Raw genomic sequence first — 15421 nt, forward strand, 5'->3', positions numbered from 1 at the left:
TACAATGCACAGTTCAGTTCAGCAAGTTGCATGACGCAGTTGCATAAATAGTTTAGAAACCATTACCAAAAACAGAGGAGCTCATTACTAGCAAAAAATTGGGACAATCCAGAAAACTTTTGTTAAAATCTAAATGAGCCAGGAAAATGATTAAAAAAAAGCATAATCACAGCAATCTTCAAAGAACATAGACAGTCATAGCCTGTAATGGTATCATAAATTCAGGAAGACTGGGGGAGGGGGACAGGGATATTTCGTATCAAAAGTCAGAGCTCAGACACAGACAGTAAAAAGAGAGAGAGTGGCCAGTTGATGTGTTAACGATCAAAAATGATTTCTGAGTGTGTCGATGATGGAAACATCTGCAAATAAGTACAGCTAGGATATTTTAAAACAAAACTGTTGCACTGAATGACATTCAGGGGAAGTCTTATATTGAGCCAAAAACTACAAAGGCAACTTGATAATTCTTGTAAATTTGTAGGAAATAGTAGGATGTTTTACATAGTACTACAATTATTGATAAATATGATTCTTAAACAAAACGTACATTGGACTGAAATTATAGATTCACTCTTAGCAAACTGCGGCATACAAAACACTTTACGCTCAAGAGTTGCCATTTTCTGGATGTGGCACATTTGGCGCTGCAAGCGGGAAAACAATGAAGCAGTACTCACACATGCACTTAACTAAAACTGTTTAAGTTACTCTTTAATTGTGATCTTGAACCAACACACTATACACTTACAATTGATACTGTTAAAATTTATGGGACATTCTTTTATGAACACTCTACAGAATGGCAGATGGTGCAAGCAGCCGATGAAGATGGCAAGTCATCTGTTGCACCACCACAACTCATTGCACACAACGGAGTGTTATGTAAGCACATGAAACTTGGACTTCACATCTTGATACTAGCTACTTTGCAAAACGAATTATTAAAGTAGGCACATGACAATATGTTAGCAAGACATGGAGAGTGTATAACAACACAAATAACATGTTGTCAAACAATATTTGTGGCATAGAGTAGCATGTAAAGAACTATGTACCATGCACATAACAAACCAAATGAAGTCGTCAGCATATTCTACGGCAGAAATCACCAAAGACTGGTAAATCATTTGAGATGATCAGTATGGACACCCTGGGGCTATTTGAGCAGAAACCGGAAAGGAATCATTATGTGCTAATGATAACTGACCACTTTTCACAATGCATAGAAACGATAGCTAATCCAAATCAACAAGCCAACACAGAGGCATATGCCACGGTTAATAATTGCTTGTTAAAGTTTGGTACTCCAGAGATTATGGATGAAGGTACTAACTTCATGGACAGCCGGTGTGGCCGAGCGGTTCTAGGCACTTCAGTCTGGAACCGCGTGACTGCTACGGTTGCAGGTTCGAATCTTGCCTCGGGCATGGATGTGTGTGATGTCCTTGGGTTAGTTAGATTTAAGTAGTTCTAAGTTCTGGGGGACTGATGACCTCAGATGTTAAGTCCCACAGTGCTCTGAGCCATTTTGAACTAACTTAATGTCGCAGGTGATTAATCAACTTCGGCATTTGTTACAAATTTATAAATGAAGAATGAGCACGTTGGACCCACAAGCAAATGACAAACAGAAAAGGCTCACAGGGCAACAGGAAAGATGCTAAGGCATTATGTCAACAGTCATCATAATTACTGGGGTATGTTCTTACCTGGTGTTGCAGCTTAGTATTCAAAAATTTATAAGTGTACAATCTGTACCACAGCATGGTGGATTCTTCCTGTCTGTTATGTTCTCGCACTCCCACAAATAAACATTATTATTATTATTATTATTATTATCATTATTATTATTATTTTGCTAATTTTGACTTATTTTCAATATATTTATCTGTCAGCATGGGAACACCTACACGAAAATCTCATGTTCTTATTTAGGTTTAATTTCACTTAAGATAATTAAAGATAACTATAGTATAATCTGCGTAAAATTTTGTGAGATAATTTTCATGATTCCATTTAATCACCCACACCAACAAAAAACTAAGCATTCCAACTTTCATGTAACGGTCTTTAAATTATTAGAAACTAATTAACTGAAGAGATAATTAGCACACAAGTTCATTGGCAGTGATAATTAGCATACAAATTCAGCAACCCCATTTTTTTTATCACAGGCTTCATCATGTTGTTGTTGTGGTCTTCAGTCCTGAGACTGGTTTGATGCAGCTCTCCATGCTACTCTATCCTGTGCAAGCTTCTTCATCTCCCAGTACCTACTGCAACCTACATCCTTCTGAATCTGCTTAGTGTATTCATCTCTTGGTCTCCCTCTACGATTTTTACCCTCCATGCTGCCCTCCAATGCTAAATTTGTGATCCCTTGATGCCTCAGAATATGCCCTACCAACCGATCCCTTCTTCTAGTCAAGTTGTGCCACAAATTTCTCTTCTCTCCAATTCTATTCAGTACTCCATACAAATACTTTCAGAAACGACTTCCTCACACTTAAGTCTATACTCGATGTTAACACATTTCTCTTCTTCAGAAACGATTTCCTTGCCACTGCCAGTCTACATTTTATATCCTCTCTACTTCGACCATCATCAGTTATTTTACTCCCTAAATAGCAAAACTCCTTTACTACTTTAAGTGTCTCAATTCCTAATCTAATTCCCTCAGCATCACCCGATTTAATTTGACTACATTCCATTATCCTTGTTTTGCTTTTGTTGATGTTCATCTTATATCCTCCTTTCAAGACACTGTTCATTCCGTTCAACTGCTCTTCCAAGTCCTTTGCTGTCTCTGACAGAATTACAATGTCATCGGCGAACCTCAAAGTTTTTACTTCTTCTCCATGAATTTTAATACCTACTCCGAATTTTTCTTTTGTTTCCTTTACTGCTTGCTCAATATACAGATTGAATAAAATCGGGGACAGGCTACAACCCTGTCTCACCCCTTTCCCAACCACTGCTTCCCTTTCATGCCCCTCGACTCTTATAACTGCCATTTGGTTTCTGTACAAATTGTAAATAGCCTTTCGCTCCCTGTATTTTACCCCTGCCACCTTCAGAATTTGAAAGAGAGTATTCCAGTTAACATTGTCAAAAGCTTTCTCTAAGTCTACAAATGCTAGGAACGTAGGTTTGCCTTTTCTTAATATTTCTTCTTAGACAAGTCGTAAGGTTAGTATTGCCTCACGTGTTCCAACATTTCTACCGAATCCAAACTGATCTTCCCCGAGGTCCGCTTCTACCAGTTTTTCCATTCGTCTGTAAAGAATTCGCGTTAGTATTTTGGAGCTTTGACTTATTTAACTGATAGTTTGGTAATTTTCACATCTGTCAACACCTGATTTCTTTGGGATTGGAATTATTATATTCTTCTTGAAGTCTGAGGGTATTTCGCCTGTCTCATACATCTTGCTCACCAGATGGTAGAGTTTTGTCATGACTGGCTCTCCGAAGGCCATCAGTAGTTCTAATGGATGTTGTCTATTCCCGGGGCCTTGTTTCGACTCAGGTCTTTAAGTGCTCTGTCAAACTCTTCACGCAGTATCTTATCTCCCATTTCGTCTTCATCTACATCCCCTTCCATTTCCAAAATATTGTCCTCAAGTACATCACCCTTGTATAAACCCTCTACATACTCCTTCCACCTTTCTGCCTTCCCTTCTTGGCTTAGAACTGGGTTGCCATCTGAGCTCTTGATATTCATACAAGTGGTTCTCTTCTCTCCAAAGGTCTCTTTAATTTTCCTGTAGGCAGTATCTATCTTACCCCTAGTGAGACAAACCTCTACATCCTTACATTTGTCCTCTAGCCATCCCTGCTTAGCCATTTTGCACTTCCTGTCAATCTCATTTTTGAGACGTTTGTATTCCTTTTTGCCTGCTTCATTTACTGCATTTTTATATTTTCTCCTTTCATCAATTAAATTCAATATTTCTTCTGTTACCCAATGATTTCTATTAGCCCTCGTCTTTTTACCTACTTGATCGTCTGCTGCCTTCACTACTTCATCCCTCAGAGCTACCCATTCTTCTTCTACTGTATTTCTTTCCCCCATTCCTGTCAATTGTTCCCTTATGCTCTCCCTCAAACTCTCTACAACCTCTGGTTCTTTCAGTTTATCCAGGTCCCATCTCCTTAGATTCCCACCTTTTTGCAGTTTCTTCAGTTTCAATCTGCAGTTCATAACCAATAGATTGTGGTCAGAATCCACATCTGCCCCTGGAAATGTCTTACAATTTAAAACCTGGTTCCTAAATCTCTGTCTTACCATTATATAATCTATCTGATACCTTTTAGTATCTCCAGGATTCTTCCAGGTATACAACCTTCTTTTATGATTCTTGAACCAAGTGTTAGCTATGATTAAGTTATGCTCTGTGCAAAATTCTACAAGGCGGCTTCCTCTTTCATTTCTTCCCCCCAATCCATATTCACCTATTATGTTTCCTTCTCTCCCTTTTCCTACTGACGAATTCCAGTCACCCATGACTATTAAATTTTCATCTCCCTTCACTACCTGAATAATTTCTTTTATCTCGTCATACATTTCATCAATTTCTTCATCATCTGCAGAGCTAGTTGGCATATAAACTTGTACTACTGTAGTAGGCATGGGCTTTGTGTCTATCTTGGCCACAATAACGCGTTCACTATGCTGTTTGTAGTAGCTTACCCGCACTCCTATTTTTTTATTTATTATTAAACCTACTCCTGCATTACCCCTATTTGATTTTGTATTTATAACCCTGTAATCACCTGACCAAAAGTCTTGTTCCTCCTGCCACCGAACTTCACTAATTCCCACTATATCTAACTTTAACATATCCATTTCCCTTTTTAAATTTTCTAACCTACCTGCCCGATTAAGGGATCTGACATTCCACGCTCCGATCCGTAGAATGCCAGTTTTCTTTCTCCTGATAACGACGTCCTCTTGAGTAGTCCCCGCCCGGAGAACCGAATGGGGGACTATTTTACCTCCGGAATATTTTACCCAAGAGGACGCCATCATCATTTAATCATACAGTAAAGCTTCATCATAACCACTGTTAAATTTCTAACTTTGTCTATCTACTTTTGATACATTAACTTTCCTGTACTTTCTACTAAATTTCTGATCAGCAACATTTTATCTAAGCAGAAATCACATTAGTTCTTGTAGTTCATCCAAAACATTGAAACCCAGCCTAACCGATTTTCAAAACAAAATGTAATTTATGATATAACAGTTTGTTCCTACACCTGCCTGTAAGTAGTCGGACATCACTGAAAATTGGCAATTCACGGTTCGACAGCCCAGAAGTAAGATCATGTAAGCACTCTTTGTGTTGTTTCATGCTACAGTCATGCACTCTAATGTTTTGACGACTTGAAGGGTGAGTGTGGCTCTGGGTCATACTGATTTATTTCCCCACACCACATTCCACTTCTTTATGAGATGATTTACTTAGGGTTTGAAGCCACTCTTCTTTACTGGATAGCCGGCTGCTGGAAATTCTCTTGACTTCTTCTCCGACGAATAACACTAGGTACAGGAACTTTCAAGCTTCTTTCTACTGGTGAAATAAGTAGCCATACAAACTTTGTGTTTGGTCAATCAACGATGTATTTGACTTTCAAGCACAATAAAAATTCTCACTTTCAACATAATATGTATCTTCAGCAAGTCTCTCATACAGTTGTATGTTAGAAACAAATTGATTTACAGTCGAAAGAAAGTCTGCTTCAACGCCATGACTTTCAGAAAAGGAGATTTAAAAAAGTCTTGCCTCTAACAAGGCTGAGTCAAGAGTCTCTATGAGTACTTTTTCAACCTTTCTTGTTTCACATAACAATAGTCAGTGACACAATAAGCACAAAGCTGCATATGGATTCCATGGTTCTTCCATACACACTCAGTAACATGTTTATGGATTATCCAACAGGCACTTTTCGGTGCCGTTCAACCACCACACAACTGATTTTAAACCTGCACACACAAATATGTGGATTTTACCACCCCACACTCGTATCTAGAATATCATGTATTTGAGACGGTAGAAGGCTGAGTGGTTCTAGAATTTGCACAGAAATTCTCGAATCACTACAGCACATGCTTTTTGCGAAAATATGTGCCCTGACATCAGTGAAACTGAAGAACTTTAACATTTAATGATTTTCAAATTACTAAAATACTTTAAATTAAGAAACATTTCAACTGAACTGTGTTGTGATTACGTATCGACACTGTGGCATGTTACTGCCACTGAAACTAGCGAGTGTTCGGCTTGGTGATGCTCAGTACGGACCGAATTAAATGGATGCCAAAGTATAATGCACATGTGCAAAGTATTATGTTTTCATGTAAATATGAACTGAGGGGTTCTTTTTTCATCGCCCTTAACACAACAATTAATTTTGCCCCTTTAATTATAGGTGCTGATGTTATTCAGTGGTCTTATAAATTTTCATGGTTGGTAAACTAATTGCCCTTACTAATACTCAAACTGAAGAATAAGTAAGTGTGTGTTGATGTATTCTGAATGGTGGTGCCATGTAAATTTTGAGCATATGCCACCCACATTCATTTAGACTTTCAGATTTGCAATGTTCAAGAATGGTGCTACTGAGGAACAAACTACAAGAGATTAGACTAGATTAGAATCAGATCAATGGCACTACAGAGACTATCGCATTCAAAGTAGTGTACGGATGGAAGATAATGAAACCTGGGGTGGGGAAAAATGTTACAACAGTGCGAAAATTTGCAAAGAAGTTATGGATGGTGTTGCAATAAGTGCAAAAAGCATATACAAAAGCACAAGAAAGGGGCAACAGAATGCTAAGTTGCCTGCATACCAAGTAGGGCAATAGGTGACGGTTACAAACCGTAGAGAGGAAGAAAAATTATTCTCATTTTCAAGGTCTGTACTATTTTGTTGAGATAACCATGGTCATATTTGACACTTTCATGGTGTGTCAGAGTCTGTACCGCCACTGCTGGCATTAGTCCCATAAAGGGAGGAGGGGTAAGTAAGGAAAAGTAGCACAGCAAAGTGTACAACCTGCTCCTACATGGTTCGTGTGTATCTTAGCATGCACGTTAAGACCAATAGTTGAGATGACACAGGAAAGCTAGGGGAGTTATTGGACTGGCAAGCACTAACAGCTGATAAGAATGCTATGCAATAGCTCCATATTCAATAAAATGGGGACACCAGGGAAATCTGTGCTTATCTGAACAAAGGAGATTCTGCTAGTTACACAGGATAAGAAGAGACACACACTGATGACAGTGGAAGAGCTGTGTTGGTTGCAGAGGAAGTAAGTTATGGAATGCCCCTCCAGGATGGCCCAAACTGCCACAGAGACATGAAAAATTGATGTCCATGGGGCATCCTTACAACCCATCCATACTTTCAGAAAATAAGGCCTAACTGGCTGTACTCAGTGTAAGATTCAGTCATAGCTATCGTCACCTGCTAAAAGTAAGGATGCTCAAGGGGAACAGAAGGATTGTAACTGAAGAACAATGAGATAATGCTAAATAGCACTCAAAGTAATACTGCAGGACCAACTTTAAGGCTTCCAGTGACAATAACAAGGACTACAGTTCTGAATCTGACTTATCCTCTGCTGTAGCTACCCGACAGTCCTTTTGAAACAGTACCAGTGAAGAACCTACCTGAATAATACCCTCGATTCCACTACAGTTAGTTCCCTCCACAAGCCATTCACAGAACAGAATGGGTGCATTAAGGCAGAAATTTTGTTCCAACATATTCAGCAATATTACAGCAGATACCAGCACCGGGATTCAGTAATGGGACTTTCGTCCTCCGGACTCTCTAAATCTCATTTGTCACTTATGTGGCCTATGTCCATCATCGAAGAGAGCCATCCACCTGCCCAAACTCCCAGTCCATTACATACCAAACCAATGGATCAACCATAAGGTTTGATAAAAGTGACAGGATACTGTGAGTTTAGCAGTTATCTATGTCAACATCTACAAATATACTCTGTAAGCCACCTTCCAGTGCATGGCAGAGCGTGCCTTGTGCCCCTACTAGTCATTCCCTTTCCTGTTCCACTCACAAATGGAGCGAGGGAAAAACGACTGTCGATAAGCATCCACATGAGCCCAGATTTCTCTTACCTTGTCCTCACGTAAGATCTGGGTCGGTGGCAGTAGAATAGTTCTGCAGTCTCTCACAATTCTCAGAGTCCTAAACTTTCTCAAAAGTGTCATAAAAATAAATGCCTTCTACCCTCCAGGGATTTCTATTTTACTTTATGGAGTATTTCTGTAATACTTGTATGTTTAGCAAACCTGCCAGTTACAAACCATGCAGCAAGCCTCTGAAATGCTTCGATGTCCTACTTTAATTCAACCTAACGGGGATCTCAGATGTCTATATTTACACCTACAACTATACTCTGAAAACCACTGTGAAGTACACGGCAGAGGGTACATCCCGTTGCACCAGTTATTAGTGCTTATTCCTGTGCCATCCACGTATGGAGTGCAGGAAGAATGATTGTTTGAATGCCTCTGTGTCTGATGTAATTATTCTATCTTGTCCTCAAGATTCCTCTTTTGAGCGATATGTAGTGAGTTGTTGTACATTCCTAGAGTCATCATTTAAAGCTGGTTCTTGAAACTTTGTTAGTAGACTTCTTCAGGATAATTTACATCTACCTTCAAGAGTCTATCAGTTCAGTTTCTTCAGTATCTCTGTAACACTCTCCTATGATCAAACAAACCTGTGACCATTTGTGCTTCCCTTCTCTGTATACGTTCAATCGCCTAGTAGTACTATTTGGTAAGGATCCCATGGAGTTGAGCAATATTCTAGAACTGGTCACACAAGCGATTTGTAAGCAATCTCCTTTGTAGACTGATTGCACTTTCCCAGTATTGTATCAATAAACCGAAGTTTACCACCTGCTTTACCCACAACTGATCTTGTGTGATCATTCCATCTCATGTCCCAACAAAGTGTTACACCCAGATATTTGCACGAGTTGGTTAATCCAAACAGTGATTCACTGATATTATAGTCACAGGGTAGTACATTTTTTTGTTTCATGAAGTGCACAATTTTACATTTTTGAACTTTTAAAGCAAGTTGTCAATCTCTGCACCACTTTCAAATCTTACCAAGATCAGACTGCATATTTATGCAGATTTTTAAGACAGTATTTCATTATGGATAACTGCATCATCTGCAAAAAGCCTGAGGTTACCATTAATACTGTCTGCAAGGTCATTACTACATGACATACACAGTAAGGCTCCCAACACAATTCTCTGGGACAGACATGAAATTATTTCTACAGCTAATGATTGACTCTCCATCCTAGATAACATGCTGCATTCTCCCTAACAAAAAGTCCTCAATCCAGTCACAAATTTCACTTGAGTGATACTAAAGAATGGGTTCCACAAGTGTTCTTTGCACACTATCCTTTATAAATGAACTACATTTTCCTCGAACTGTCACAATAAAATGAAGTTGACCCTTCACCTTTCCTATGACGAATGTTGTATGTTTCTTCCATTTCGTGTCACTTTAAAGAGTTAAGTGTAGACACTTAATTGACATGATTGTGTAAAGGATCGCACCAGTAACAATGTATTTGAAATTTACAGGATTGTTTTCCTTACTCATATGCATTAACTTACATTTTTCTGCATTCAAAGTGAATGGCTCTGAGCACTATGGGACTTAACTTCTGAGGTCATCAGTCCCCTAGAACTTAGAACTACTTAAACCTAACTAACTTAAGGACATCACACACATCCATGCCTGAGGCAGGATTCGAACCTGCGACCGTGGCGGTTGCACGTTTCCAGACTGTAGCGCCTAGAACTGCTCGGCCACTCCGGCCGGCGCATTCAAAGTGAGCTGCCATCTGTCACACCAAACAGAAATTCTGTCTAAATCATCCTGTGTCCTACTACAGTCAGTCAACAGTGATACTTTTCCATGCACCATAGTATATATCACTGACATGGTTTATGTATACAGAGAACAAGAGCTGTCAGTATCACACTTCTCTGGAACATTCCTGACTATACCACTGTCTCTGACAAATACTTGCCATCTACGACTGCATACTATGTGCTGTTACCTAAAAAGTGTCCAAGCTACTTACACTTCTTAAAACCTGTTCTGTATGCTTGTACCTTTGGTAACAGCTGGCAATGTGGCATTGTGTCAAACGCATTCCATAAATCTGGAATCTGCCTGTTGCCCTTCATCCATATTTCAAAGATACGTGGGAACTCATAATATGCTCAAGAACTCTGCAGCAACCATTGTTAAAGATATTGGCCTGTAATTTTCTGTGCCCATTCTTTTACTCATCTCATAAAGGGTAGTCACCTGCATTTTTGTCCAGCCACTTGGGACTTTGCACTGGGAAAGAGGTATACAATAAATGCAAAGTAAGAAGAGGCCGAAGCTGAAGAGTATTTTCTGCCATACTGAACTGGAATTCCATGCGGAGTTGGTGATTCTTTCAGTTGCTTTTCAACAGTAGGGATGCTTATTTCTATGCCGTGTGTACGGGAGTTTGTATGGTAGTTGAATGATGGTATGACAGTGTGACCCTGCTCTATGAGTTATTCATAAACACGAAATTTTAAAACTTCAACTTTCCTTTTGCTGTCTTCTACTGCCACACCACACTGGTCAATGAGGGACTGAACAGAAGCCTTCAACCCACTTGATTATACACAGAAAGAGTATTTTCACATTTTCTCGGCAACATCTTCCACTAACACACAACAGCGAAAGTTGTTGTGTGTTTGATACATCAATCTTTCTGTAGATGCACAAATTTTCATTAAATTTTCCCTGTCAACATTTTTGCATTCTTTTTCTGAACTGAGCGTGCAACAATCTGTGTATTCTCAGCATTTTCCAAATTTTGTTAATAAATCACAGTGGGTCTTTTTAGTGTTTGGCACATGCAGGGAAAGGCAATTGAATCTCAATGTAGACAACTGTAATGTGCTGTGAATACATAGAAAGAAAGATCCTTTATCATTTAGCAACAATATAGCAGGTCAGCAACTGGAAGCAGTTAATTCCATAAATTATCTGGGAGTAGGCATTAGGAGTGATTTAAAATGGAAACCATATAAAATTAATCATCGGTAAAGCAGATGGCAGACTGAGATTCATTGGAAGAGTCCTAAGGAAATGCAGTCCAAAAACAAAGTAAGTAGGTTAGAGTACACTTGTTCACCCACTGCTTGAATACTGCTCACCGGTGTGGGATCCGTACCAGATAGGGTCAATAGAAGAGAGAGAGAAGATCCAACGGAGAGCAGCGCGCTTTGTTACAGGATTATTTAGTAATCGCGAAAGAGTTACGGAGATGATAGATAAACTCCAGTGGAAGACTCTGCAGGAGAGACGCTCAGTAGCTCGGTATGGGCTTTTGTTAAAGTTTTGAGAACATACCTTCACCGAAGAGTTAAGCAGTATATTGCTCCCTCCTACGTATATCTCGCAAAGAGACCATGAGGATAAAATCAGAGAGATTAGACCCCACACAGAGGCATACCGACAATCTTTCTTTCCACGAACAATACGAGACTGGAATAGAAGGAAGAACCGATTGAGGTACTCAAGGTACCCTCTGCCACACACCATCAGGTGGCTTGTGGAGTATGGATGTAGATGTACATGTTTCTCTAGAGTGTGATTTACAGTCAGTTTAAACATTACCCAGAATTCCTCTACATCCATCATATTGTAACACCCATTCCCTGCTCTGCAAAGCAGGATAGGTAGTGATCTGAAGTATATTGTTAAATTGGGGCCCCACAGCAAACAAAGCTTATGTGTTCCTACAGTGACACAATGACACTGTCAGTTATGATTATAGTGGGCAAGGGATAATGGATACTGGACTGTGGATCAACGGAAATGCGTCGTCTAGTCAGATTAGTCATGTTTCTAGTTACATCAGGTTGATGGTCGTGTCCTGTTATGACATCAACCAAGCAAATGGCTACTCAAAACATGCACTGTCCAATGATGTAGATCAGTATGGGCAATGTTACGCTATGTGGGACATTCACCTGGGCTCCCATGGAACCTACGATAGTACTTGAAGGCATCATGACAACTGTGGTCCATATTAACATCACTGCAGATGTACCGTGAATGGAATGATAGTGTAGGTTGGCACTAGCTGACATACGTTTGTGGTACTTCCCTATTCATGGTATGTGAAACTTCTGTGAGGAGAAAGTGATTTAACTTGTTGTAGGGCATGCTTTGGAGAAAGGAAGGAAGTCAACAGGAGTGTATGACACAGAGCGCCAATTGACACCATTAGACTACTTCCTTTGGGGAACAAGATCACTTTTACTGAACCAATGTCACAGACTTACTGACTTGCATTCACAACACATTTGAAGAGGTCACTGTGGAGTTCCTGGAATGTATATAGAGTGAAATTAAATAGTTGCTGGACATTACTTATGCCACTGGGAAGCAAATATCGATGTATATGAATAAGGAAACAAAAGTTTTGAGGTATCTTGTCACACGTTGAAAATCAGTTGTTATTATCTAGTCTAGTTTCAAAGTTATTAAAGTCTAAAGGTGTAAGGATAATTTGTGAGTACCCTGTGGTGCATGACTGCTTCGGACATCATCACCCAATTTAGCTCATATTAGGCAGATCACTTGCATACAATCTAAAATGAAAAACTAAGATATTATTGTCAATTTATCCCTCTCCCTCGATCCACCACCCTTTTTTGATAAAACCACCCTTAAAGTAGTTCACAGCACACAATTGACTCAAAACTGATGGTATATATTTATTCCTCAAGCAAATTTGCCATTAAAAATATATTTCTTTTTGAAACCAACAGCTTAGTCCGTGGACTCAATAATAGAAATAAGGAAAATCTTCACACAGATTTACAGTCACTTTACTGTGGTCCATAAGGGTGTCCATTATTCAAGATCACACATTTCCAGTAACTTGTCACCAACCATAACATGATGTTTAACTACGAATAAAACTCAGTTTAACTTGAGCCTTAAGGTTTTCTTGGTGGCCAACTCCTACTCCACTGATGAATTTCTTAGTAGAACCAACTGATGTGTATATGTCACTAATAATATCCAAAAATGTGTGTCTTAGCAAAACTGACTTCTGTACAAATTCTGTGCAGTAATGCGATCATTGTAAATAAGTGTTGTAAAATGATTTTTCTATTTGATGATGTGTGGCTACAATAGCCTAAGAATTATCATATGCACCTTGAGTGTATTGAACATTTACACATATTGTGGCACGATATTTATTACCTTTTAAATGAAAACATGTTTAAGAGTTTCTTTTTTTACTTATCCCATACCCACAACAGCCATTTCATTTGTTTTTCTTGGTAAAAATGTATTGTGTATTCTTTTTTTCCCTCTCTTTGGTATGTTCCACATCCCGGAGGATGTCCTCATTGTGTATCTGTTGAAACAAAAAGTACATCCAATCTAACAAATTTAAAACTGAGCATTTTTCAACATCATACATGGGATATGCAAATGTATATTTTTCTAGGAACTGAGGAAAGAAATGATTTCTACTTATGTGCCCACAAGGTAAATGTTGTTCGATGAAACTGCAACTGATATAATGATCATGGCATCTGGATGCCAAACAGAGAACCTGTGTTCAATTTACAAATGCAGTCTGCAGTTGTTGGTTTTTTTCTCATTCACCCTCCTGCCAGTGAAACTGGAAGTAATATGAGGGTTAATAAGTTAAGTAAATCAATGGAGAATAGTAACAAGGTAGGCAAATACATTCCTCAAATAACTGGGATTATTAAAGAACTAAATTTTCAATCCTGGCCATTTTACAATGGTCCTCTTACTTGACAAAACTTGTAAAGAAACATGAGAGTATATATTTTTACAAGTTCTAATAGCCGGCATTACTCAACCACACAGAAGTGTCATTGGCCAGGAAGCTTAAACATTTTAACACCATTACTAAGTCAGGCTAAATAGCTAACTCGTCGCTCTTGACAGAGACTGCAAGAAACTCAGCAGAAAATGGTCAGAACAGTGCACACTGAATTGCCTTCATTATTTCCATACTGTTACACAAGAGACACTAGGTACGATGCAACGACGACTGTCGAGATTTTGACTAAGCAGTAAAGAACCTGTAACAAATACATTAAGCAAATGACTGAGGACCACAGATGACTCAGGAAGAGCAGAATCAATTCAGTCATTAGTCATTACGAATGATGTCATAGAGCAGAGCCTTTCCTCGACAACATAAATACTCCACAGAGGCATACCACTAACTTTTGGCATTTGATCAGTAGACGGTGGCATTCATCTCATTTGCACTTGATTCTCTATAGTATGATAACATCTTGTGTGTAAGACTACTCTAGTGTGGTCTTGCACTTGCTGCACTACAACGCAATTAGTGATCTAATGCCACGGTGGATGTGTCTAGCATCCAGTACCAATAGCAGCACAGCAGCCAGCACTGATGGATCAACTGAGGATCTACAACCCATCTCTGGCCCATGATGGTAACTGCCCTAAGTCCAGCATTACACAGGTCAGGAGGCCAATCATACCAGTGAGCCAGCTTCAGCATTCTACACAACTACTCAGCATCTGATATTGCAGCCAACCCAAGGGGACAACATGGGCAGTGATCTGGGACAGATCGAGACCATTCCAAAATGGTATGAGAATTACAAGTGCAACCGTCATGATCACCATCATCTCCAAAAGCAGAGCTACTAATGGGCTGTACCTGCTTCACCAACAGGTAACAAAACTGCCACATCAGGGAGTCATCAACTTCCACTCCAAGCTGATGCAGAGCCCTCAGCAGTCATGAGTCTGCTATTAGATTCAGTGGATTCTTCTCCAGATTACAAAGCCAACAGCTGGTATCTAAGAAGCAGCAATGACTTGCAGTAATAAATGACATAATTTTGAATATTGTTTTATTGTGTCTAATGATGCTACACAGATCCTTGGTCTGCATCCTGACAAATTAGAAGGGGTTTATAACCGAGCAGAAGGCAGCCTCTGCAAATTGGTGTGCAGTAGTGATATAGCACAGCCCCAGTAAGAATCGGATGCCCTTCAATGATCTGGCACACCAAAATCAGCAACAGTCACAGAAGACCAGTCAAAGCAAAGATTTTGTTATTTGGTCTCAAAAGAAAAACTGTATTTTTTGCTATGTCCAGGTTAGGTTTTAGGTTTCAAAGACTTCACCTCGTAATCTGAGAGAACCGGCAGATTTAGCACAGTTCATGGGTAACAGCCAGCAAGAGTATCTCATTCTGACACTTTACTACATCTGTAATTTAATGGATTATAGTGTACCATGTGATAGATTTGCA

At 39.3% G+C, this 15421-nt stretch overlaps 1 protein-coding gene across 1 annotated transcript in view; it reads right to left on the reverse strand.

The window, feature by feature from the left end:
- Positions 1-15421, reverse strand: part of LOC124785280 (U3 small nucleolar RNA-associated protein 25 homolog) — a 99668-nt gene that overhangs the window by 46999 nt on the left and 37248 nt on the right. The gene's annotated exons all lie outside the window — the stretch shown is intronic.

This window comes from Schistocerca piceifrons, chromosome 1 (assembly GCF_021461385.2).
Source record: "Schistocerca piceifrons isolate TAMUIC-IGC-003096 chromosome 1, iqSchPice1.1, whole genome shotgun sequence".
Lineage (NCBI taxonomy): Eukaryota > Metazoa > Arthropoda > Insecta > Orthoptera > Acrididae > Schistocerca > Schistocerca piceifrons.